At 43.3% G+C, this 23806-nt stretch overlaps 6 non-coding genes across 6 annotated transcripts; all 6 read left to right on the top strand.

Moving 5' to 3' along the window:
• Positions 1 to 3280: 3280 nt before the first annotated feature.
• TRNAI-AAU (transfer RNA isoleucine (anticodon AAU)) lies at positions 3281 to 3354 on the top strand. Its single transcript has one exon. It is a non-coding gene; the product is annotated as a tRNA-Ile (tRNA).
• A 3591-nt stretch (positions 3355 to 6945) lies between these two features.
• Positions 6946 to 7019, top strand: TRNAI-AAU (transfer RNA isoleucine (anticodon AAU)). The gene has a single exon. It is a non-coding gene; the product is annotated as a tRNA-Ile (tRNA).
• Positions 7020 to 10611: 3592 nt separating this feature from the next.
• Positions 10612 to 10685, top strand: TRNAI-AAU (transfer RNA isoleucine (anticodon AAU)). The gene has a single exon. It is a non-coding gene; the product is annotated as a tRNA-Ile (tRNA).
• Positions 10686 to 14276: 3591 nt separating this feature from the next.
• TRNAI-AAU (transfer RNA isoleucine (anticodon AAU)) lies at positions 14277 to 14350 on the top strand. Its single transcript has one exon. It is a non-coding gene; the product is annotated as a tRNA-Ile (tRNA).
• A 3592-nt stretch (positions 14351 to 17942) lies between these two features.
• TRNAI-AAU (transfer RNA isoleucine (anticodon AAU)) lies at positions 17943 to 18016 on the top strand. The gene has a single exon. It is a non-coding gene; the product is annotated as a tRNA-Ile (tRNA).
• Positions 18017 to 21602: 3586 nt separating this feature from the next.
• TRNAI-AAU (transfer RNA isoleucine (anticodon AAU)) lies at positions 21603 to 21676 on the top strand. The gene has a single exon. It is a non-coding gene; the product is annotated as a tRNA-Ile (tRNA).
• The last annotated feature ends 2130 nt before the right edge of the window (positions 21677 to 23806 follow it).

Raw genomic sequence — 23806 nt, forward strand, 5'->3', positions numbered from 1 at the left:
GATCAGCAACGTTACAGGGGAAAGGATAGGAAAATAATTAGGTGACAGAAGTATAGAAGTGGCTACAAGGGGGTGTGTCTCTTAAGAGGGCCGAAAGATACACTGAAGGCGAAGGTGAAGTAAAAGAAGAAAGAAAGATCAAAGGAAGTCGACAGTGATTGAGAGAAAACTCACAAAGGCAAATTGAGCAAAAGACAAAGCCTGGGGAGTTAGACTACTTCAATGCAAATTTACGCCGCAGATGAGCATGACAACTGACCCTTGTACAGTGGTGCTGAAACAATTTTCAGTGTGGGGGTGCTGCCATCAAAGGGCTTCTGAAAATCCAGGAATCATACAAAGAACAAGTCCTGCGGAATGAGCCACGCACATTCAGAAAGAATGGTGATGCGTTGGTTACTTATTGGTAATCTTCATTAGCCTTAGTCCATTGCGTCCTTGTGACAGTCATTACAAAGTAAGGTGATGTCACCTTCCAACAGGAAGAAAGAACAGGAGGATCCTTAAATGCTAGCCCCATGCACCCAACCTGGGTGCCAAGCCCTTGCCAAAGGACTGATGGGAAGGTGGGCAGGATGTAATGTTTGTGACAAAGACAAGATGGACTAAGGATAATGCAGAGTTCAAAACATTGGTACTCAAATGCAAAACAGAAAAATTATTAAGCCATAATGCTTGACAAATGTATGCTCTGAGGACCAAGTAGCCACCCTAGGAATTTCCTAGATTGTTACTCACTGGAATTCAACCCAGGAGGTGGCCATTCCTCTCGTAGACCATCCCTGAACTGGAAGATATTCTAAAAAGCCTTGCAAAGCCAGAAAAATTGACAACTTAATCCACCTACTCAGAGTCATAAAAGTCACCTTCTTGTCTTTTCCAGGCTGTCCAAAAGTCACAAACAAGGAGTCGGTTTTCCTGAACTGCAGAGGCCTGGTGACATAAATGAAAAGAGCTCTTTAAACATCAAGTGTATTCAGCAAATGTTCCTCCGGAGAGGAAGGAGAGGGAATGAAAGAAGGAAGAATTATTTCCTAAGATCTATCAAAAATAGACTTAACCTTTGCAGGAAAGGTAAGGCTAGGCTTAAAGTTACCCCATCTTCCAAAGTATCAACTGAAGAGAGGACAGCATTTTAAGGCTCCCAGCTCCCCAATTGTTCTCAGGAAGGTGATAGGAAATAGGAAAATAACTTTATAGGAAACAATCTTTATGTCTACAGTGTCCAGATCCTCAAAGAGATAAAATTGCAAAGCCTATAAAAGAGTAGGAAGATTCTGAGTTGGAGAAAAGGGATTTTTCAACTGGTCTTACAATTGACAAAAGATCAGAACAGTCTAGACACCAAAGATTGTAATATCGACGAAGGTACAGAAAAGTCCCTAAAAACCTTTATCGCAAAGCAATGAGCTTTCAGAGTGGAAAGAGATTCAACTGAAACCCATTCAGAAGAAAATGCAAAATAGCAGACAAACTACAGGTAGGTGCCAAAAAATCATGAGCAGAACATCACGTCTCAAAAGACTTCCAGTTCTTTGAGTAAGACTTCGAAGTAGAAGGCCTGCTGGAGTGCTGAATTAACTCCACTAAGGAAGAGGAAAGACCCTTTGCTAGCAGTCCAGACTTCTCAACCTCCAAAGCGATAGAGTGAGTTGGAGCAAGAAGGTCAGGGACGACGTTCTGAGAGAGATACACGTGAGCAGTACTCAAGGAGGTAGAAGAGCCAGGGGTTCAGAAGAGGAAACCATGACATCTCTGGCCAATAAGGGCCCACAAGAATAAAGTTCCCTCCCCCCTGCTGAGACTTGAAGAGATCCATCTGGATCAATAAAAAGTGGGGGAATGTATAAAGGAGACTTCTCAGCCACTTTATCACCAATACGTCCACTACCTAGGCTCCTGGTTCCGGAAGCCTGGATCAGAATCGACAAAGATGAGCATTGTCCTTGTTTGAAAAGAGATCCAGAAAGGGTTTCACAAACTCTCGGCATATCTCTCAAAACAACGACCTAGATAACGTCAACTCCAGCAAAATTGGAAAACCTCCAGCTGTCTGCCATCACATTGTCGGTGCCCTTGATGTGTACTGCCGACGTGTGCAACAGGTTGATCTCTGCCCAATAACCCAATTGTTCTGCTATTGCATTGAGGGATTTTGAATGCATGCTTCACTGTTGGTTAATGTAAAAGACAGCTACCTTATTCTCTGTCTTTACTAGCATATTTTTTTGAGACAGATGATGATGGGAAAACTTCAAAGCCCTGAAGATTACCATCAACTCCATCTATTTCCATGACCTCCGACTCTCTAGGAAAGACCACTTGAATCGACAGGATCAGTCCAACACAGTAGCTCTCCATCCAGGTTTGCTGCCATCTGTTGCGAGGATTCAGGAGCATCCAGGTATATTAGTGTCCACTTAGACCAGTGGTCTTCAAACTCTTTAATGCCGCATTCACCCAATGGGGAAAAAAAACATTGGTGCCTCCCCTCTGAATTGTCCACAATTCTTCTATTAAATTGACACTGTTTAAATATGTCTAGACCTATTTAAACATTGCAGTTAAGTTCTGTTACTGTTTTAAAAATGCAATCAAATACATGACCCCAAATATACTATTCTGGTCAGGCCTGCCCTACTAACCAATTGCAGCGTCATGCTCTGCTGAGTAAACTTATCTCACGACAGTGAGGAATGCACAGGCCGGGTGGTGCCCGGCGCACAAAAGCGCCCCTTCTTGTGTTGTACGTCTCTTCGCGCAAATGCAAACTCAGATTTCCTGCACTGTGGTCGGCAGGAGAGACATGGGAAGGCGCAGTAGGGAAGGCTTGAGCAACGAACCGTTGGCTATGTTTTGTTGTTACTTTGTTGACATGAGCTCAAGTAATTTGAAGCAGAAGGAACGGCCAGACCTAAAAAAAACTCTCTTACCTCCAACGCCGAATAACCACTATAATTATAATATCTCAAAAGCAGCTGGCCTTGTAAACTTAATGAGCAAGCAAGCCGATGCATTTTGGGTTTTGATGTAAAAGAATAAAAATACTATCCATCCTTTCCTTTTTTTCCGGCAACAAGCGATGTTACAAAGATATCACAGCACACAGTGAGATTGAGTGAAAGAAGAGGCACTGAGGCTGGCGTGCAGCACTCCACAGCTCTTGTTATTGAAATCCAGACAGGGGGCGGAAGGAGAAAAGTATGAAGGAATTGCGATAGTGAGACCAACTCTTCTATCTATCTGCATTACATGGAAAAAGGATAGATTTAGTTCTCATGGCCGGTTAGCTCAGTTGGTTAGAGCGTGGTGCTAATAACGCCACGGTCGCGGGTTCAATCCCCGTACGGGCCAGGTTGCATTTTTTCTCTCAACTAAACTCTTTTTTCTCATTTAATCAAGCTCTTATAAATCCATACACTCTGTTGCTCCAGTATACGTTCACTTTCCATTAGTCCTTCTTTTGCCAATGCTGACCAAAGCTCAAGCCGTCAGTGCCAGTAGAACAACACAAGTGCAAGGGATTGTCTCTCCAAGATGGAGACACTGCCTCAGGCTATGTCTCGTGAGAGGTGGAGGGAGACCAAGAGCTGATTATTAGATGCGTGGGGATAAGAGGAACATAACTCAGGTGAACAGATTCTGGATAGTGATGCTATAGCTAGGATCAGCAACGTTACAGGGGAAAGAATAGGAAAATAATTAGGTGACAGAAGTATAGAAGTGGCTACAAGGGGGTGTGTCTCTTAAGAGGGCCGAAAGATACACTGAAGGCGAAGGTGAAGTAAAAGAAGAAAGAAAGATCAAGGTAAGTCGACAGTGATTGAGAGAAAACTCACTAAGGCAAATTGAGCAAAAGACAAAGCCTGGGGAGTTAGACTACTTCAATGCAAATTTACGCCGCAGATGAGCATGACAACTGACCCTTGTACAGTGGTGCTGGAACAATTTTCAGTGTGGGGGTGCTGCCATCAAAGGGCTTCTGAAAATCCAGGAATCATACAAAGAACAAGTCCTGCGGAATGAGCCACGCACATTCAGAAAGAATGGTGATGCGTTGGTTACTTATTGGTAATCTTCATTAGTCTTAGTCCATTGCGTCCTTGTGACAGTCATTACAAAGTAAGGTGATGTCACCTTCCAACAGGAAGAAAGAAAAGGAGGATCCTTAAATGCTAGCCCCATGCACCCAACCTGGGTGCCAAGCCCTTGCCAAAGGACTGATGGGAAGGTGGGCAGGATGTAATGTTTGTGACAAAGACAAGATGGACTAAGGGTAATGCAGAGTTCAAAACATTGGTACTCAAATGCAAAACAGAAAAATTATTAAGCCATAATGCTTGACAAATGTATGCTCTGAGGACCAAGTAGCCACCCTAGGAATTTCCTAGATTGTTACTCACTGGAATTCAACCCAGGAGGTGGCCATTCCTCTCGTAGACCATCCCTGAACTGGAAGATATTCTAAAAAGCCTTGCAAAGCCAGAAAAATTGACAACTTAATCCACCTACTCAGAGTCATAAAAGTCACCTTCTTGTCTTTTCCAGGCTGTCCAAAAGTCACAAACAAGGAGTCGGTTTTCCTGAACTGCAGAGGCCTGGTGACATAAATGAAAAGAGCTCTTTAAACATCAAGTGTATTCAGCAAATGTTCCTCCGGAGAAGAAGGAGAGGGAATGAAAGAAGGAAGAATTATTTCCTAAGATCTATCAAAAATAGACTTAACCTTTGCAGCAAAGGTAAGGCTAGGCCTTAAAGTTACCCCATCTTCCAAAGTATCAAATGAAGAGAGGACAGCATTTTAAGGCTCCCAGCTCCCCAATTGTTCTCAGCAAGGTGATAGGAAATAGGAAAATAACTTTAGAGGAAACAATCTTTATGTCTACAGTATCCAGATCCTCAAAGAGATAAAATTGCAAAGCCTATAAAAGAGTAGGAAGATTCTGAGTTGGGGAAAAGGGATTTTTCAACTGGTCTTACAATTGACAAAAGATCAGAACAGTCTAGACACCAAAGATTGTAACATCGACGAAGGTACAGAAAAGTCCCTAAAAACCTTTATCGCAAAGCAATGAGCTTTCAGAGTGGAAAGAGATTCAAGTGAAACCCATTCAGAAGAAAATGCAAAATAGCAGACAAACTACAGGTAGGTGCCAAAAGATCATGAGCAGAACATCACGTCTCAAAAGACTTCCAGTTCCTTGAGTAAGACTTCGAAGTAGAAGGCCTGCTGGAGTGCTGAATTAACTCCACTAAGGAAGAGGAAAGACCCTTTGCTAGCAGTCCAGACTTCTCAACCTCCAAAGCGATAGAGTGAGTTGGAGCAAGAAGGTCAGGGACGACGTTCTGAGAGAGACACACTTGAGCAGTACTCAAGGAGGTAGAAGAGCCAGGGGTTCAGAAGAGGAAACCATGACATCTCTGGCCAATAAGGGCCCACAAGAATAAAGTTCCCTCCCCCCTGCTGAGACTTGAAGAGAACCATCTGGATCAATAAAAAGTGGGGGAATGTATAAAGGAGACTTCTCAGCCACTTTATCACCAATACGTCCACTACCTAGGCTCCTTGTTCCGGAAGCCTGGATCAGAATCGACAAATATGAGTATTGTCCTTGTTTGAAAAGAGATCCAGAAAGGGTTTCACAAACTCTCGGCATATCTCTCAAAACAACGACCTGGATAACGTAAACTCCAGCAAATTTGGAAACCTCCAGCTGTCTGCCATCACATTGTCGGTGCCCTTGATGTGTACTGCCGACGTGTGCAACAGGTTGATCTCTGCCCAATAACCCAATTGTTCTGCTATTGCATTGAGGGATTTTGAATGCATGCTTCACTGTTGGTTAATGTAAAAGACAGCTACCTTATTCTCTGTCTTTACTAGCACATTTTTTTGAGACAGATGATGATGGGAAAACTTCAAAGCCCTGAAGATTACCATCAACTCCATCTATTTCCATGACCTCCGACTCTCTAGGAAAGACCACTTGAATCGACAGGATCAGTCCAACACAGTAGCTCTCCAGCCAGGTTTGCTGGCATCTGTTGCGAGGATTCAGGAGCATCCAGGTATATTAGTGTCCACTTAGACCAGTGGTCTTCAAACTCTTTAATGCCGCATCCACCCAATGGGAAAAAAAAACATTGGTGCCTCCCCTCTGAATTGTCCACAATTCTTCTATTAAATTGACACTGTTTAAATATGTCTAGACCTATTTAAACATTGCAGTTAAGTTCTGTTACTGTTTTAAAAATGCAATCAAATACATGACCCCAAATATACTATTCTGGTCAGGCCTGCCCTACTAACCAATTGCAGCGTCATGCTCTGCTGAGTAAACTGATCTCACGACAGTGAGGAATGCACAGGCCGGGTGGTGCCCGGCGCACAAAAGCGCGCCTTCTTGTGTTGTACGTCTCTTCGCGCAAATGCAAACTCAGATTTCCTGCACTGTGGTCGGCAGGAGAGACATGGGAAGGCGCAGTAGGGAAGGCTTGAGCAACGAACCGTTGGCTATGTTTTGTTGTTACTTTGTTGACAGGAGCTCAAGTAATTTGAAGCAGAAGGAACGACCAGACCTAAAAAAAACTCTCTTACCTCCAACGCCAAATAACCACTATAATTATAATATCTCAAAAGCAGCTGGCCTTGTAAACTTAATGAGCAAGCAAGCCGATGCATTTTGGGTTTTGTTGTAAAAGAATAAAAATACTATCCATCCTTTCCTTTTTTTCCGGCAACAAGCGATGTTACAAAGATATCACAGCACACAGTGAGATTGAGTGAAAGACGAGGCACTGAGGCTGGCGTGCAGCACTCCACAGCTCTTGTTATTGAAATCCAGACAGGGGTCGGAAAGAGAAAAGTATGAAGGAATTGCGATAGTGAGACCACCTCTTCTATCTATCTGCATTACATGGAAAAAGGAAATATTTAGTACTCATGGCTGGTTAGCTCAGTTGGTTAGAGCGTGGTGCTAATAACGCCAAGGTTGCGGGTTCAATCCCTGTACGGGCCATGTCGCATTTTTTCTCTCAACTAAACTCTTTTTTTCTCATTTAATCAAGCTCTTATAAATCCATACACTCTGTTGCTCCAGTATACGTTCACTTTCCATTAGTCCTTCTTTTGCCACTGATGACCAAAGCTCAAGCCGGCAGTGCCAGTAGAACAACACAAGTGCAAGGGATTGTCTCTCCAAGATGGAGACACTGCCTCAGACTATGTCTCGTGAGAGGTGGAGGGAGACCAAGAGCTGATTATTAGATGCGTGTGGATAAGTGGAACATAACTCAGGTGAACAGATTCTGGATAGTGATGCTATAGCTAGGATCAGCAACGTTACAGGGGAAAGGATAGGAAAATAATTAGGTGACAGAAGTATAGAAGTGGCTACAAGGGGGTGTGTCTCTTAAGAGGGCCGAAAGATACACTGAAGGCGAAGGTGAAGTAAAAGAAGAAAGAAAGATCAAAGGAAGTCGACAGTGATTGAGAGAAAACTCACAAAGGCAAATTGAGCAAAAGACAAAGCCTGGGGAGTTAGACTACTTCAATGCAAATTTACGCCGCAGATGAGCATGACAACTGACCCTTGTACAGTGGTGCTGAAACAATTTTCAGTGTGGGGGTGCTGCCATCAAAGGGCTTCTGAAAATCCAGGAATCATACAAAGAACAAGTCCTGCGGAATGAGCCACGCACATTCAGAAAGAATGGTGATGCGTTGGTTACTTATTGGTAATCTTCATTAGCCTTAGTCCATTGCGTCCTTGTGACAGTCATTACAAAGTAAGGTGATGTCACCTTCCAACAGGAAGAAAGAACAGGAGGATCCTTAAATGCTAGCCCCATGCACCCAACCTGGGTGCCAAGCCCTTGCCAAAGGACTGATGGGAAGGTGGGCAGGATGTAATGTTTGTGACAAAGACAAGATGGACTAAGGGTAATGCAGAGTTCAAAACATTGGTACTCAAATGCAAAACAGAAAAATTATTAAGCCATAATGCTTGACAAATGTATGCTCTGAGGACCAAGTAGCCACCCTAGGAATTTCCTAGATTGTTACTCACTGGAATTCAACCCAGGAGGTGGCCATTCCTCTCGTAGACCATCCCTGAACTGGAAGATATTCTAAAAAGCCTTGCAAAGCCAGAAAAATTGACAACTTAATCCACCTACTCAGAGTCATAAAAGTCACCTTCTTGTCTTTTCCAGGCTGTCCAAAAGTCACAAACAAGGAGTCGGTTTTCCTGAACTGCAGAGGCCTGGTGACATAAATGAAAAGAGCTCTTTAAACATCAAGTGTATTCAGCAAATGTTCCTCCGGAGAGGAAGGAGAGGGAATGAAAGAAGGAAGAATTATTTCCTAAGATCTATCAAAAATAGACTTAACCTTTGCAGGAAAGGTAAGGCTAGGCTTAAAGTTACCCCATCTTCCAAAGTATCAACTGAAGAGAGGACAGCATTTTAAGGCTCCCAGCTCCCCAATTGTTCTCAGGAAGGTGATAGGAAATAGGAAAATAACTTTATAGGAAACAATCTTTATGTCTACAGTGTCCAGATCCTCAAAGAGATAAAATTGCAAAGCCTATAAAAGAGTAGGAAGATTCTGAGTTGGAGAAAAGGGATTTTTCAACTGGTCTTACAATTGACAAAAGATCAGAACAGTCTAGACACCAAAGATTGTAATATCGACGAAGGTACAGAAAAGTCCCTAAAAACCTTTATCGCAAAGCAATGAGCTTTCAGAGTGGAAAGAGATTCAACTGAAACCCATTCAGAAGAAAATGCAAAATAGCAGACAAACTACAGGTAGGTGCCAAAAAATCATGAGCAGAACATCACGTCTCAAAAGACTTCCAGTTCTTTGAGTAAGACTTCGAAGTAGAAGGCCTGCTGGAGTGCTGAATTAACTCCACTAAGGAAGAGGAAAGACCCTTTGCTAGCAGTCCAGACTTCTCAACCTCCAAAGCGATAGAGTGAGTTGGAGCAAGAAGGTCAGGGACGACGTTCTGAGAGAGATACACGTGAGCAGTACTCAAGGAGGTAGAAGAGCCAGGGGTTCAGAAGAGGAAACCATGACATCTCTGGCCAATAAGGGCCCACAAGAATAAAGTTCCCTCCCCCCTGCTGAGACTTGAAGAGATCCATCTGGATCAATAAAAAGTGGGGGAATGTATAAAGGAGACTTCTCAGCCACTTTATCACCAATACGTCCACTACCTAGGCTCCTGGTTCCGGAAGCCTGGATCAGAATCGACAAAGATGAGCATTGTCCTTGTTTGAAAAGAGATCCAGAAAGGGTTTCACAAACTCTCGGCATATCTCTCAAAACAACGACCTAGATAACGTCAACTCCAGCAAAATTGGAAAACCTCCAGCTGTCTGCCATCACATTGTCGGTGCCCTTGATGTGTACTGCCGACGTGTGCAACAGGTTGATCTCTGCCCAATAACCCAATTGTTCTGCTATTGCATTGAGGGATTTTGAATGCATGCTTCACTGTTGGTTAATGTAAAAGACAGCTACCTTATTCTCTGTCTTTACTAGCACATTTTTTTGAGACAGATGATGATGGGAAAACTTCAAAGCCCTGAAGATTACCATCAACTCCATCTATTTCCATGACCTCCGACTCTCTCGGAAAGACCACTTGAATCGACAGGATCAGTCCAACACAGTAGCTCTCCATCCAGGTTTGCTGCCATCTGTTGCGAGGATTCAGGAGCATCCAGGTATATTAGTGTCCACTTAGACCAGTGGTCTTCAAACTCTTTAATGCCGCATCCACCCAATGGGGAAAAAAAACATTGGTGCCTCCCCTCTGAATTGTCCACAATTCTTCTATTAAATTGACACTGTTTAAATATGTCTAGACCTATTTAAACATTGCAGTTAAGTTCTGTTACTGTTTTAAAAATGCAATCAAATACATGACCCCAAATATACTATTCTGGTCAGGCCTGCCCTACTAACCAATTGCAGCGTCATGCTCTGCTGAGTAAACTTATCTCACGACAGTGAGGAATGCACAGGCCGGGTGGTGCCCGGCGCACAAAAGCGCCCCTTCTTGTGTTGTACGTCTCTTCGCGCAAATGCAAACTCAGATTTCCTGCACTGTGGTCGGCAGGAGAGACATGGGAAGGCGCAGTAGGGAAGGCTTGAGCAACGAACCGTTGGCTATGTTTTGTTGTTACTTTGTTGACATGAGCTCAAGTAATTTGAAGCAGAAGGAACGGCCAGACCTAAAAAAAACTCTCTTACCTCCAACGCCGAATAACCACTATAATTATAATATCTCAAAAGCAGCTGGCCTTGTAAACTTAATGAGCAAGCAAGCCGATGCATTTTGGGTTTTGATGTAAAAGAATAAAAATACTATCCATCCTTTCCTTTTTTTCCGGCAACAAGCGATGTTACAAAGATATCACAGCACACAGTGAGATTGAGTGAAAGAAGAGGCACTGAGGCTGGCGTGCAGCACTCCACAGCTCTTGTTATTGAAATCCAGACAGGGGGCGGAAGGAGAAAAGTATGAAGGAATTGCGATAGTGAGACCAACTCTTCTATCTATCTGCATTACATGGAAAAAGGATAGATTTAGTTCTCATGGCCGGTTAGCTCAGTTGGTTAGAGCGTGGTGCTAATAACGCCACGGTCGCGGGTTCAATCCCCGTACGGGCCAGGTTGCATTTTTTCTCTCAACTAAACTCTTTTTTCTCATTTAATCAAGCTCTTATAAATCCATACACTCTGTTGCTCCAGTATACGTTCACTTTCCATTAGTCCTTCTTTTGCCAATGCTGACCAAAGCTCAAGCCGTCAGTGCCAGTAGAACAACACAAGTGCAAGGGATTGTCTCTCCAAGATGGAGACACTGCCTCAGGCTATGTCTCGTGAGAGGTGGAGGGAGACCAAGAGCTGATTATTAGATGCGTGGGGATAAGAGGAACATAACTCAGGTGAACAGATTCTGGATAGTGATGCTATAGCTAGGATCAGCAACGTTACAGGGGAAAGAATAGGAAAATAATTAGGTGACAGAAGTATAGAAGTGGCTACAAGGGGGTGTGTCTCTTAAGAGGGCCGAAAGATACACTGAAGGCGAAGGTGAAGTAAAAGAAGAAAGAAAGATCAAGGTAAGTCGACAGTGATTGAGAGAAAACTCACTAAGGCAAATTGAGCAAAAGACAAAGCCTGGGGAGTTAGACTACTTCAATGCAAATTTACGCCGCAGATGAGCATGACAACTGACCCTTGTACAGTGGTGCTGGAACAATTTTCAGTGTGGGGGTGCTGCCATCAAAGGGCTTCTGAAAATCCAGGAATCATACAAAGAACAAGTCCTGCGGAATGAGCCACGCACATTCAGAAAGAATGGTGATGCGTTGGTTACTTATTGGTAATCTTCATTAGTCTTAGTCCATTGCGTCCTTGTGACAGTCATTACAAAGTAAGGTGATGTCACCTTCCAACAGGAAGAAAGAAAAGGAGGATCCTTAAATGCTAGCCCCATGCACCCAACCTGGGTGCCAAGCCCTTGCCAAAGGACTGATGGGAAGGTGGGCAGGATGTAATGTTTGTGACAAAGACAAGATGGACTAAGGGTAATGCAGAGTTCAAAACATTGGTACTCAAATGCAAAACAGAAAAATTATTAAGCCATAATGCTTGACAAATGTATGCTCTGAGGACCAAGTAGCCACCCTAGGAATTTCCTAGATTGTTACTCACTGGAATTCAACCCAGGAGGTGGCCATTCCTCTCGTAGACCATCCCTGAACTGGAAGATATTCTAAAAAGCCTTGCAAAGCCAGAAAAATTGACAACTTAATCCACCTACTCAGAGTCATAAAAGTCACCTTCTTGTCTTTTCCAGACTGTCCAAAAGTCACAAACAAGGAGTCGGTTTTCCTGAACTGCAGAGGCCTGGTGACATAAATGAAAAGAGCTCTTTAAACATCAAGTGTATTCAGCAAATGTTCCTCCGGAGAAGAAGGAGGGGGAATGAAAGAAGGAAGAATTATTTCCTAAGATCTATCAAAAATAGACTTAACCTTTGCAGCAAAGGTAAGGCTAGGCCTTAAAGTTACCCCATCTTCCAAAGTATCAAATGAAGAGAGGACAGCATTTTAAGGCTCCCAGCTCCCCAATTGTTCTCAGCAAGGTGATAGGAAATAGGAAAATAACTTTAGAGGAAACAATCTTTATGTCTACAGTATCCAGATCCTCAAAGAGATAAAATTGCAAAGCCTATAAAAGAGTAGGAAGATTCTGAGTTGGGGAAAAGGGATTTTTCAACTGGTCTTACAATTGACAAAAGATCAGAACAGTCTAGACACCAAAGATTGTAACATCGACGAAGGTACAGAAAAGTCCCTAAAAACCTTTATCGCAAAGCAATGAGCTTTCAGAGTGGAAAGAGATTCAAGTGAAACCCATTCAGAAGAAAATGCAAAATAGTAGACAAACTACAGGTAGGTGCCAAAAGATCATGAGCAGAACATCACGTCTCAAAAGACTTCCAGTTCCTTGAGTAAGACTTCGAAGTAGAAGGCCTGCTGGAGTGCTGAATTAACTCCTCTAAGGAAGAGGAAAGACCCTTTGCTAGCAGTCCAGACTTCTCAACCTCCAAAGCGATAGAGTGAGTTGGAGCAAGAAGGTCAGGGACGACGTTCTGAGAGAGACACACTTGAGCAGTACTCAAGGAGGTAGAAGAGCCAGGGGTTCAGAAGAGGAAACCATGACATCTCTGGCCAATAAGGGCCCACAAGAATAAAGTTCCCTCCCCCCTGCTGAGACTTGAAGAGAACCATCTGGATCAATAAAAAGTGGGGGAATGTATAAAGGAGACTTCTCAGCCACTTTATCACCAATACGTCCACTACCTAGGCTCCTTGTTCCGGAAGCCTGGATCAGAATCGACAAATATGAGTATTGTCCTTGTTTGAAAAGAGATCCAGAAAGGGTTTCACAAACTCTCGGCATATCTCTCAAAACAACGACCTGGATAACGTAAACTCCAGCAAATTTGGAAACCTCCAGCTGTCTGCCATCACATTGTCGGTGCCCTTGATGTGTACTGCCGACGTGTGCAACAGGTTGATCTCTGCCCAATAACCCAATTGTTCTGCTATTGCATTGAGGGATTTTGAATGCATGCTTCACTGTTGGTTAATGTAAAAGACAGCTACCTTATTCTCTGTCTTTACTAGCACATTTTTTTGAGACAGATGATGATGGGAAAACTTCAAAGCCCTGAAGATTACCATCAACTCCATCTATTTCCATGACCTCCGACTCTCTAGGAAAGACCACTTGAATCGACAGGATCAGTCCAACACAGTAGCTCTCCAGCCAGGTTTGCTGGCATCTGTTGCGAGGATTCAGGAGCATCCAGGTATATTAGTGTCCACTTAGACCAGTGGTCTTCAAACTCTTTAATGCCGCATCCACCCAATGGGAAAAAAAAACATTGGTGCCTCCCCTCTGAATTGTCCACAATTCTTCTATTAAATTGACACTGTTTAAATATGTCTAGACCTATTTAAATATTGCAGTTAAGTTCTGTTACTGTTTTAAAAATGCAATCAAATACATGACCCCAAATATACTATTCTGGTCAGGCCTGCCCTACTAACCAATTGCAGCGTCATGCTCTGCTGAGTAAACTGATCTCACGACAGTGAGGAATGCACAGGCCGGGTGGTGCCCGGCGCACAAAAGCGCGCCTTCTTGTGTTGTACGTCTCTTCGCGCAAATGCAAACTCAGATTTCCTGCACTGTGGTCGGCAGGAGAGACATGGGAAGGCGCAGTAGGGAAGGCTTGAGCAACGAACTGTTGGCTATGTTTTGTTGTTACTTTGTTGACAGGAGCTCAAGTAATTTGAAGCAGAAGGAACGACCAGACCTAAAAAAAACTCTCTTACCTCCAACGCCAAATAACCACTATAATTATAATATCTCAAAAGCAGCTGGCCTTGTAAACTTAATGAGCAAGCAAGCCGATGCATTTTGGGTTTTGTTGTAAAAGAATAAAAATACTATCCATCCTTTCCTTTTTTTCCGGCAACAAGCGATGTTTCAAAGATATCACAGCACACAGTGAGATTGAGTGAAAGACGAGGCACTGAGGCTGGCGTGCAGCACTCCACAGCTCTTGTTATTGAAATCCAGACAGGGGTCGGAAAGAGAAAAGTATGAAGGAATTGCGATAGTGAGACCACCTCTTCTATCTATCTGCATTACATGGAAAAAGGAAATATTTAGTACTCATGGCCGGTTAGCTCAGTTGGTTAGAGCGTGGTGCTAATAACGCCACGGTCGCGGGTTCAATCCCCGTACGGGCCAGGTTGCATTTTTTCTCTCAACTAAACTCTTTTTTCTCATTTAATCAAGCTCTTATAAATCCATACACTCTGTTGCTCCAGTATACGTTCACTTTCCATTAGTCCTTCTTTTGCCAATGCTGACCAAAGCTCAAGCCGGCAGTGCCAGTAGAACAACACAAGTGCAAGGGATTGTCTCTCCAAGATGGAGACACTGCCTCAGGCTATGTCTCGTGAGAGGTGGAGGGAGACCAAGAGCTGATTATTAGATGCGTGGGGATAAGAGGAACATAACTCAGGTGAACAGATTCTGGATAGTGATGCTATAGCTAGGATCAGCAACGTTACAGGGGAAAGGATAGGAAAATAATTAGGTGACAGAAGTATAGAAGTGGCTACAAGGGGGTGTGTCTCTTAAGAGGGCCGAAAGATACACTGAAGGCGAAGGTGAAGTAAAAGAAGAAAGAAAGATCAAAGGAAGTCGACAGTGATTGAGAGAAAACTCACAAAGGCAAATTGAGCAAAAGACAAAGCCTGGGGAGTTAGACTACTTCAATGCAAATTTACGCCGCAGATGAGCATGACAACTGACCCTTGTACAGTGGTGCTGAAACAATTTTCAGTGTGGGGGTGCTGCCATCAAAGGGCTTCTGAAAATCCAGGAATCATACAAAGAACAAGTCCTGCGGAATGAGCCACACACATTCAGAAAGAATGGTGATGCGTTGGTTACTTATTGGTAATCTTCATTAGCCTTAGTCCATTGCGTCCTTGTGACAGTCATTACAAAGTAAGGTGATGTCACCTTCCAACAGGAAGAAAGAACAGGAGGATCCTTAAATGCTAGCCCCATGCACCCAACCTGGGTGCCAAGCCCTTGCCAAAGGACTGATGGGAAGGTGGGCAGGATGTAATGTTTGTGACAAAGACAAGATGGACTAAGGGTAATGCAGAGTTCAAAACATTGGTACTCAAATGCAAAACAGAAAAATTATTAAGCCATAATGCTTGACAAATGTATGCTCTGAGGACCAAGTAGCCACCCTAGGAATTTCCTAGATTGTTACTCACTGGAATTCAACCCAGGAGATGGCCATTCCTCTCGTAGACCATCCCTGAACTGGAAGATATTCTAAAAAGCCTTGCAAAGCCTGAAAAATTGACAACTTAATCCACCTACTCAGAGTCATAAAAGTCACCTTCTTGTCTTTTCCAGGCTGTCCAAAAGTCACAAACAAGGAGTCGGTTTTCCTGAACTGCAGAGGCCTGGTGACATAAATGAAAAGAGCTCTTTAAACATCAAGTGTATTCAGCAAATGTTCCTCCGGAGAGGAAGGAGAGGGAATGAAAGAAGGAAGAATTATTTCCTAAGATCTATCAAAAATAGACTTAACCTTTGCAGGAAAGGTAAGGCTAGGCCTTAAAGTTACCCCATCTTCCAAAGTATCAACTGAAGAGAGGACAGCATTTTAAGGCTCCCAGCTCCCCAATTGTTCTCAGGAAGGTGATAGGAAATAGGAAAATAACTTTATAGGAAACAATCTTTATGTCTACAGTGTCCAGATCCTCAAAGAGATAAAATTGCAAAGCCTATAAAAGAGTAGGAAGATTCTGAGTTGGAGAAAAGGGATTTTTCAACTGGTCTTACAATTGACAAAAGATCAGAACAGTCTAGACACCAAAGATTGTAATATCGACGAAGGTACAGAAAAGTCCCTAAAAACCTTTATCGCAAAGCAATGAGCTTTCAGAGTGGAAAGAGATTCAACTGAAACCCATTCAGAAGAAAATGCAAAATAGCAGACAAACTACAGGTAGGTGCCAAAAAATCATGAGCAGAACATCACGTCTCAAAAGACTTCCAGTTCTTTGAGTAAGACTTCGAAGTAGAAGGCCTGCTGGAGTGCTGAATTAACTCCACTAAGGAAGAGGAAAGACCCTTTGCTAGCAGTCCAGACTTCTCAACCTCCAAAGCGATAGAGTGAGTTGGAGCAAGAAGGTCAGGGACGACGTTCTGAGAGAGACACACGTGAGCAGTACTCAAGGAGGTAGAAGAGCCAGGGGTTCAGAAGAGGAAACCATGACATCTCTGGCCAATAAGGGCCCACAAGAATAAAGTTCCCTCCCCCCTGCTGAGACTTGAAGAGATCCATCTGGATCAATAAAAAGTGGGGGAATGTATAAAGGAGACTTCTCAGCCACTTTATCACCAATACGTCCACTACCTAGGCTCCTGGTTCCGGAAGCCTGGATCAGAATCGACAAAGATGAGCATTGTCCTTGTTTGAAAAGAGATCCAGAAAGGGTTTCACAAACTCTCGGCATATCTCTCAAAACAACGACCTAGATAACGTCAACTCCAGCAAAATTGGAAAACCTCCAGCTGTCTGCCATCACATTGTCGGTGCCCTTGATGTGTACTGCCGACGTGTGCAACAGGTTGATCTCTGCCCAATAACCCAATTGTTCTGCTATTGCATTGAGGGATTTTGAATGCATGCTTCACTGTTGGTTAATGTAAAAGACAGCTACCTTATTCTCTGTCTTTACTAGCACATTTTTTTGAGACAGATGATGATGGGAAAACTTCAAAGCCCTGAAGATTACCATCAACTCCATCTATTTCCATGACCTCCGACTCTCTAGGAAAGACCACTTGAATCGACAGGATCAGTCCAACACAGTAGCTCTCCATCCAGGTTTGCTGCCATCTGTTGCGAGGATTCAGGAGCATCCAGGTATATTAGTGTCCACTTAGACCAGTGGTCTTCAAACTCTTTAATGCCGCATCCACCCAATGGGGAAAAAAAACATTGGTGCCTCCCCTCTGAATTGTCCACAATTCTTCTATTAAATTGACCCTGTTTAAATATGTCTAGACCTATTTAAACATTGCAGTTAAGTTCTGTTACTGTTTTAAAAATGCAATCAAATACATGACCCCAAATATACTATTCTGGTCAGGCCTGCCCTACTAACCAATTGCAGCGTCATGCTCTGCTGAGTAAACTTATCTCACGACAGTGAGGAATGCACAGGCCGGGTGGTGCCCGGCGCACAAAAGCGCGCCTTCTTGTGTTGTACGTCTCTTCGCGCAAATGCAAACTCAGATTTCCTGCACTGTGGTCGGCAGGAGAGACATGGGAAGGCGCAGTAGGGAAGGCATGAGCAACGAACCGTTGGCTATGTTTTGTTGTTACTTTGTTGACATGAGCTCAAGTAATTTGAAGCAGAAGGAACGGCCAGACCTAAAAAAAACTCTCTTACCTCCAACGCCGAATAACCACTATAATTATAATATCTCAAAAGCAGCTGGCCTTGTAAACTTAATGAGCAAGCAAGCCGATGCATTTTGGGTTTTGTTGTAAAAGAATAAAAATACTATCCATCCTTTCCTTTTTTTCCGGCAACAAGCGATGTTACAAAGATATCACAGCACACAGTGAGATTGAGTGAAAGAAGAGGCACTGAGGCTGGCGTGCAGCACTCCACAGCTCTTGTTATTGAAATCCAGACAGGGGGCGGAAGGAGAAAAGTATGAAGGAATTGCGATAGTGAGACCAACTCTTCTATCTATCTGCATTACATGGAAAAAGGATAGATTTAGTTCTCATGGCCGGTTAGCTCAGTTGGTTAGAGCGTGGTGCTAATAACGCCACGGTCGCGGGTTCAATCCCCGTACGGGCCAGGTTGCATTTTTTCTCTCAACTAAACTCTTTTTTCTCATTTAATCAAGCTCTTATAAATCCATACACTCTGTTGCTCCAGTATACGTTCACTTTCCATTAGTCCTTCTTTTGCCAATGCTGACCAAAGCTCAAGCCGGCAGTGCCAGTAGAACAACACAAGTGCAAGGGATTGTCTCTCCAAGATGGAGACACTGCCTCAGGCTATGTCTCGTGAGAGGTGGAGGGAGACCAAGAGCTGATTATTAGATGCGTGGGGATAAGAGGAACATAACTCAGGTGAACAGATTCTGGATAGTGATGCTATAGCTAGGATCAGCAACGTTACAGGGGAAAGAATAGGAAAATAATTAGGTGACAGAAGTATAGAAGTGGCTACAAGGGGGTGTGTCTCTTAAGAGGGCCGAAAGATACACTGAAGGCGAAGGTGAAGTAAAAGAAGAAAGAAATATCAAAGTAAGTCGACAGTGATTGAGAGAAAACTCACAAAGGCAAATTGAGCAAAAGACAAAGCCTGGGGAGTTAGACTACTTCAATGCAAATTTACGCCGCAGATTAGCATGACAACTGACCCTTGTACAGTGATGCTGAAACAATTTTCAGTGTGGGGGTGCTGCCATCAAAGGGCTTCTGAAAATCCAGGAATCATACAAAGAACAAGTCCTGCGGAATGAGCCACGCACATTCAGAAAGAATGGTGATGCGTTGGTTACTTATTGGTAATCTTCATTAGCCTTAGTCCATTGCGTCCTTGTGACAGTCATTACAAAGTAAGGTGATGTCACCTTCCAACAGGAAGAAAGAACAGGAGGATCCTTAAATGCTAGCCCCATGCACCCAACCTGGGTGCCAAGCCCTTGCCAAAGACTGATGGGAAGGTGGGCAGGATGCAATGTTTGTGACAAAGACAAGATGGACTAAGGGTAATGCAGAGTTCAAAACATTGGTACTCAAATGAAAAACAGAAAAATTATTAAGCCATAATGCTTGACAAATGTATGCTCTGAGGACCAAGTAGCCACCCTAGGAATTTTCTAGATTGTTACTCACTGGAATTCAACCCAGGAGATGGCCATTCCTCTCGTAGACCATCCCTGAACTGGAAGATATTCTAAAAAGCCTTGCAAAGTCAGAAAAATTGACAACTTAATCCACCTACTCAGAGTCATAAAAGTCACCTTCTTGTCTTTTCCAGGCTGTCCAAAAGTCACAAACAAGGAGTCGGTTTTCCTGAACTGCAGAGGCCTGGTGACATAAATGAAAAGAGATCTTTAAACATCAAGTGTATTCAGCAAATGTTCCTCCGGAGAGGAAGGAGAGGGAATGAAAGAAGGAAGAATTATTTCCTAAGTTCTATCAAAAATAGACTTAACCTTTGCAGCAAAGGTAAGGCTAGGCCTTAAAGTTACCCCATCTTCCAAAGTATCAACTGAAGAGAGGACAGCATTTTAAGGCTCCCAGCTCCCCAATTGTTCTCAGGAAGGTGATAGGAAATAGGAAAATAACTTTATAGGAAACAATCTTTATGTCTACAGTGTCCAGATCCTCAAAGAGATAAAATTGCAAAGCCTATAAAACAGTAGGAAGATTCTGAGTTGGAGAAAAGGGATTTTTCAACTGGTCTTACAATTGACAAAAGATCAGAACAGTCTAGACACCAAAGATTGTAACATCGACGAAGGTACAGAAAAGTCCCTAAAAACCTTTATCGCAAAGCAATGAGCTTTCAGAGTGGAAAGAGATTCAACTGAAACCCATTCAGAAGAAAATGCAAAATAGCAGACAAACTACAGGTAGGTGCCAAAAGATCATGAGCAGAACATCACGTCTCAAAAGACTTCCAGTTCTTTGAGTAAGACTTCAAAGTAGAAGGCCTGCTGGAGTGCTGAATTAACTCCACTAAGGAAGAGGAAAGACCCTTTGCTAGCAGTCCAGACTTCTCAACCTCCAAAGCGATAGAGTGAGTTGGAGCAAGAAGGTCAGGGACGACGTTCTGAGAGAGACACACTTGAGCAGTACTCAAGGAGGTAGAAGAGCCAGGGGTTCAGAAGAGGAAACCATGACATCTCTGGCCAATAAGGGCCCACAAGAATAAAGTTCCCTCCCCCCTGCTGAGACTTGAAGAGAACCATCTGGATCAATAAAAAGTGGGGGAATGTATAAAGGAGACTTCTCAGCCACTTTATCACCAATACGTCCACTACCTAGGCTCCTTGTTCCGGAAGCCTGGATCAGAATTGACAAAGATGAGCATTGTACTTGTTTGAAAAGAGATCCAGAAAGGGTTTCACAAACTCTCGGCATATCTCTCAAAACAACGACCTGGATAACGTCAACTCCAGCAAATTTGGAAACCTCCAGCTGTCTGCCATCACATTGTCGGTGCCCTTGATGTGTACTGCCGACGTGTGCAACAGGTTGATCTCTGCCCAATAAGCCAATTGTTCTGCTATTGCATTGAGGGATTTTGAATGCATGCTTCACTGTTGGTTAATGTAAAAGACAGCTACCTTATTCTCTGTCTTTACTAGCACATTTTTTTGAGACAGATGATGATGGGAAAACTTCAAAGCCCTGAAGATTACCATCAACTCCATCTATTTCCATGACCTCCGACTCTCTAGGAAAGACCACTTGAATCGACAGGATCAGTCCAACACAGTAGCTCTCCAGCCAGGTTTGCTGGCATCTGTTGCGAGGATTCAGGAGCATCCAGGTATATTAGTGTCCACTTAGACCAGTGGTCTTCAAACTCTTTAATGCCGCATCCACCCAATGGGAAAAAAAAAACATTGGTGCCTCCCCTCTGAATTGTCCACAATTCTTCTATTAAATTGACACTGTTTAAATATGTCTAGACCTATTTAAACATTGCAGTTCTGTTACTGTTTTAAAAATGCAATCAAATACATGACCCCAAATATACTATTCTGGTCAGGCCTGCCCTACTAACCAATTGCAGCGTCATGCTCTGCTGAGTAAACTGATCTCACGACAGTGAGGAATGCACAGGCCGGGTGGTGCCCGGCGCACAAAAGCGCGCCTTCTTGTGTTGTACGTCTCTTCGCGCAAATGCAAACTCAGATTTCCTGCACTGTGGTCGGCAGGAGAGACATGGGAAGGCGCAGTAGGGAAGGCTTGAGCAACGAACCGTTGGCTATGTTTTGTTGTTACTTTGTTGACATGAGCTCAAGTAATTTGAAGCAGAAGGAACGGCCAGACCTAAAAAAAACTCTCTTACCTCCAACGCCGAATAACCACTATAATTATAATATCTCAAAAGCAGCTGGCCTTGTAAACTTAATGACCAAGCAAGCCGATGCATTTTGGGTTTTGTTGTAAAAGAATAAAAATACTATCCATCCTTTCCTTTTTTTCCGGCAACAATCGATGTTACAAAGATATCACAGCACACAGTGAGATTGAGTGAAAGAAGAGGCACTGAGGCTGGCGTGCAGCACTCCACAGCTCTTGTTATTGAAATCCAGACAGGGGGCGGAAGGAGAAAAGTATGAAGGAATTGCAATAGGGAGACCAACTCTTCTATCTATCTGCATTACATGGAAAAAGGAGATCAATAGTACCCATGGCTGGTTAGCTCAGTTGGTTAGAGCGTGGTGCTAATAACGCCAAGGTTGCGGGTTCGATCCCCGTAGGGGCCAAGTTGCATTTTTTCTCTCAACTAAACTTTTTTTTTCTCATTTAATCAAGCTCTTATAAATCCATACACTCTGTTGCTCCAGTATACGTTCACTTTCCATTAGTCCTTCTTTTGCCACTGCTGACCAAAGCTCAAGCCGGCAGCGCCAGTAGAACAACACAAGTGCAAGGGATTGTCTCTCCAAGATGGAGACACTGCCTCAGACTGTGTCTCGTGAGAGGTGGAGGGAGACCAAGAGCTGATTATTAGATGCGTGGGGATAAGAGGAACATAACTCAGGTGAACAGATTCTGGATAGTGATGCTATAGCTAGGATCAGCAACGTTACAGGGCAAAGGATAGGAAAATAATTAGGTGACAGAAGTATAGAAGTGGCTACAAGGGGGCGTGTCTCTTAACAGGGCCGAAAGATACACTGAAGGCGAAGGTGAAGTGAAAGAAGAAAGAAAGATCAAAGGAAATCAACAATGATTGAGAGAAAACTCACAAAGGCAAATTGAGCAAAAGACATGACCTGGGGAGTTAGACTACTTCAATGCAAATTTATGCCGCAGATGAGCATGACAACTGACCCTTGTACAGTGGTGCTGAAACAATTTTCAGTGTGGGGGTGCTGCCATCAAAGGGCTTGTGAAAATCCAGGAATTATACAAAGAACTAGTCCTGCGGAATGAGCCACGCACATTCAGAAAGAGTGGTGATGCGTTGGTTACTTATTGGTAATCTTCATTAGCCTTAGTCCATTGCGTCCTTGTGACAGTCATTACAAAGTAAGGTTATGTCACCTTCCAACAGGAAGAAAGAACAGGAGGATCCTTAAATGCTAGCCCCATGCACCCAACCTGGGTGCCAAGCCCTTGCCAAAGGACTGATGGGAAGGTGGGCAGGATGTAATGTTTGTGACAAAGACAAGATGGACTAAGGGTAATGCAGAGTTCAAAACATTGGTACTCAAATGCAAAACAGAAAAATTATTAAGCCATAATGCTTGACAAATGTATGCTCTGAGGACCAAGTAGCCACCCTAGGAATTTCCTAGATTGTTACTCACTGGAATTCAACCCAGGAGGTGGCCATTCCTCTCATAGACCATCCTTGAACTGGAAGATATTCTAAAAAGCCTTGGAAAGCCAGAAAAATTGACAACTTAATCCACCTACTCAGAGTCATAAAAGTCACCTTTTTGTCTTTTCCAGGCTGTCCAAAAGTCACAAACAAGGAGTCGGTTTTCCTGAACTGCAGAGGCCTGGTGACATAAATGAAAAGAGCTCTTTAAACATCAAGTGTATTCAGAAAATGTTCCTCCGGAGAGGAAGGAGAGGGAATGAAAGAAGGAAGAATTATTTCCTAAGATCTATCAAAAATAGACTTAACCTTTGCAGCAAAGGTAAGGCTAGGCCTTAAAGTTACCCCATCTTCCAAAGTATCAAATGAAGAGAGGACAGCATTTTAAGGCTCCCAGCTCCCCAATTGTTCTGAGCAAGGTGATAGGAAATAGGAAAATAACTTTATAGGAAACAATCTTTATGTCTACAGTATCCAGATCCTCAAAGAGATAAAATTGCAAAGCCTATAAAAGAGTAGGAAGATTCTGAGTTGGAGAAAAGGGATTTTTCAACTGGTCTTACAATTGACAAAAGATCAGAACAGTCTAGACACCAAATACTGTAACATCGACGAAGGTACAGAAAAGTCCCTAAAAACCTTTATCGCAAAGCAATGAGCTTTTAGAGTGGAAAGAGATTCAAGTGAAACCCATTCAGAAGAAAATGCAAAATAGCAGACAAACTACAGGTAGGTGCCAAAAGATCATGAGCAGAACATCACGTCTCAAAAGACTTCCAGTTCTTTGAGTAAGACTTCGAAGTAGAAGGCCTGCTGGAGTGCTGAATTAACTCCACTAAGGAAGAGGAAAGACCCGTTGCTAGCAGTCCAGACTTCTCAACCTCCAAAGCGATAGAGTGAGTTGGAGCAAGAAGGTCAGGGACGACGTTCTGACAGAGACACACTTGAGCAGTACTCAAGGAGGTAGAAGAGCCAGGGGTTCAGAAGAGGAAACCATGACATCTCTGGCCAATAAGGGCCCACAAGAATAAAGATCCCTCCCCCTGCTGAGACTTGAAGAGAACCA

The sequence above is a fragment of the Pleurodeles waltl genome, chromosome 12, assembly GCF_031143425.1.
Source record: "Pleurodeles waltl isolate 20211129_DDA chromosome 12, aPleWal1.hap1.20221129, whole genome shotgun sequence".
NCBI classification, from domain to species: Eukaryota; Metazoa; Chordata; class Amphibia; order Caudata; family Salamandridae; genus Pleurodeles; species Pleurodeles waltl.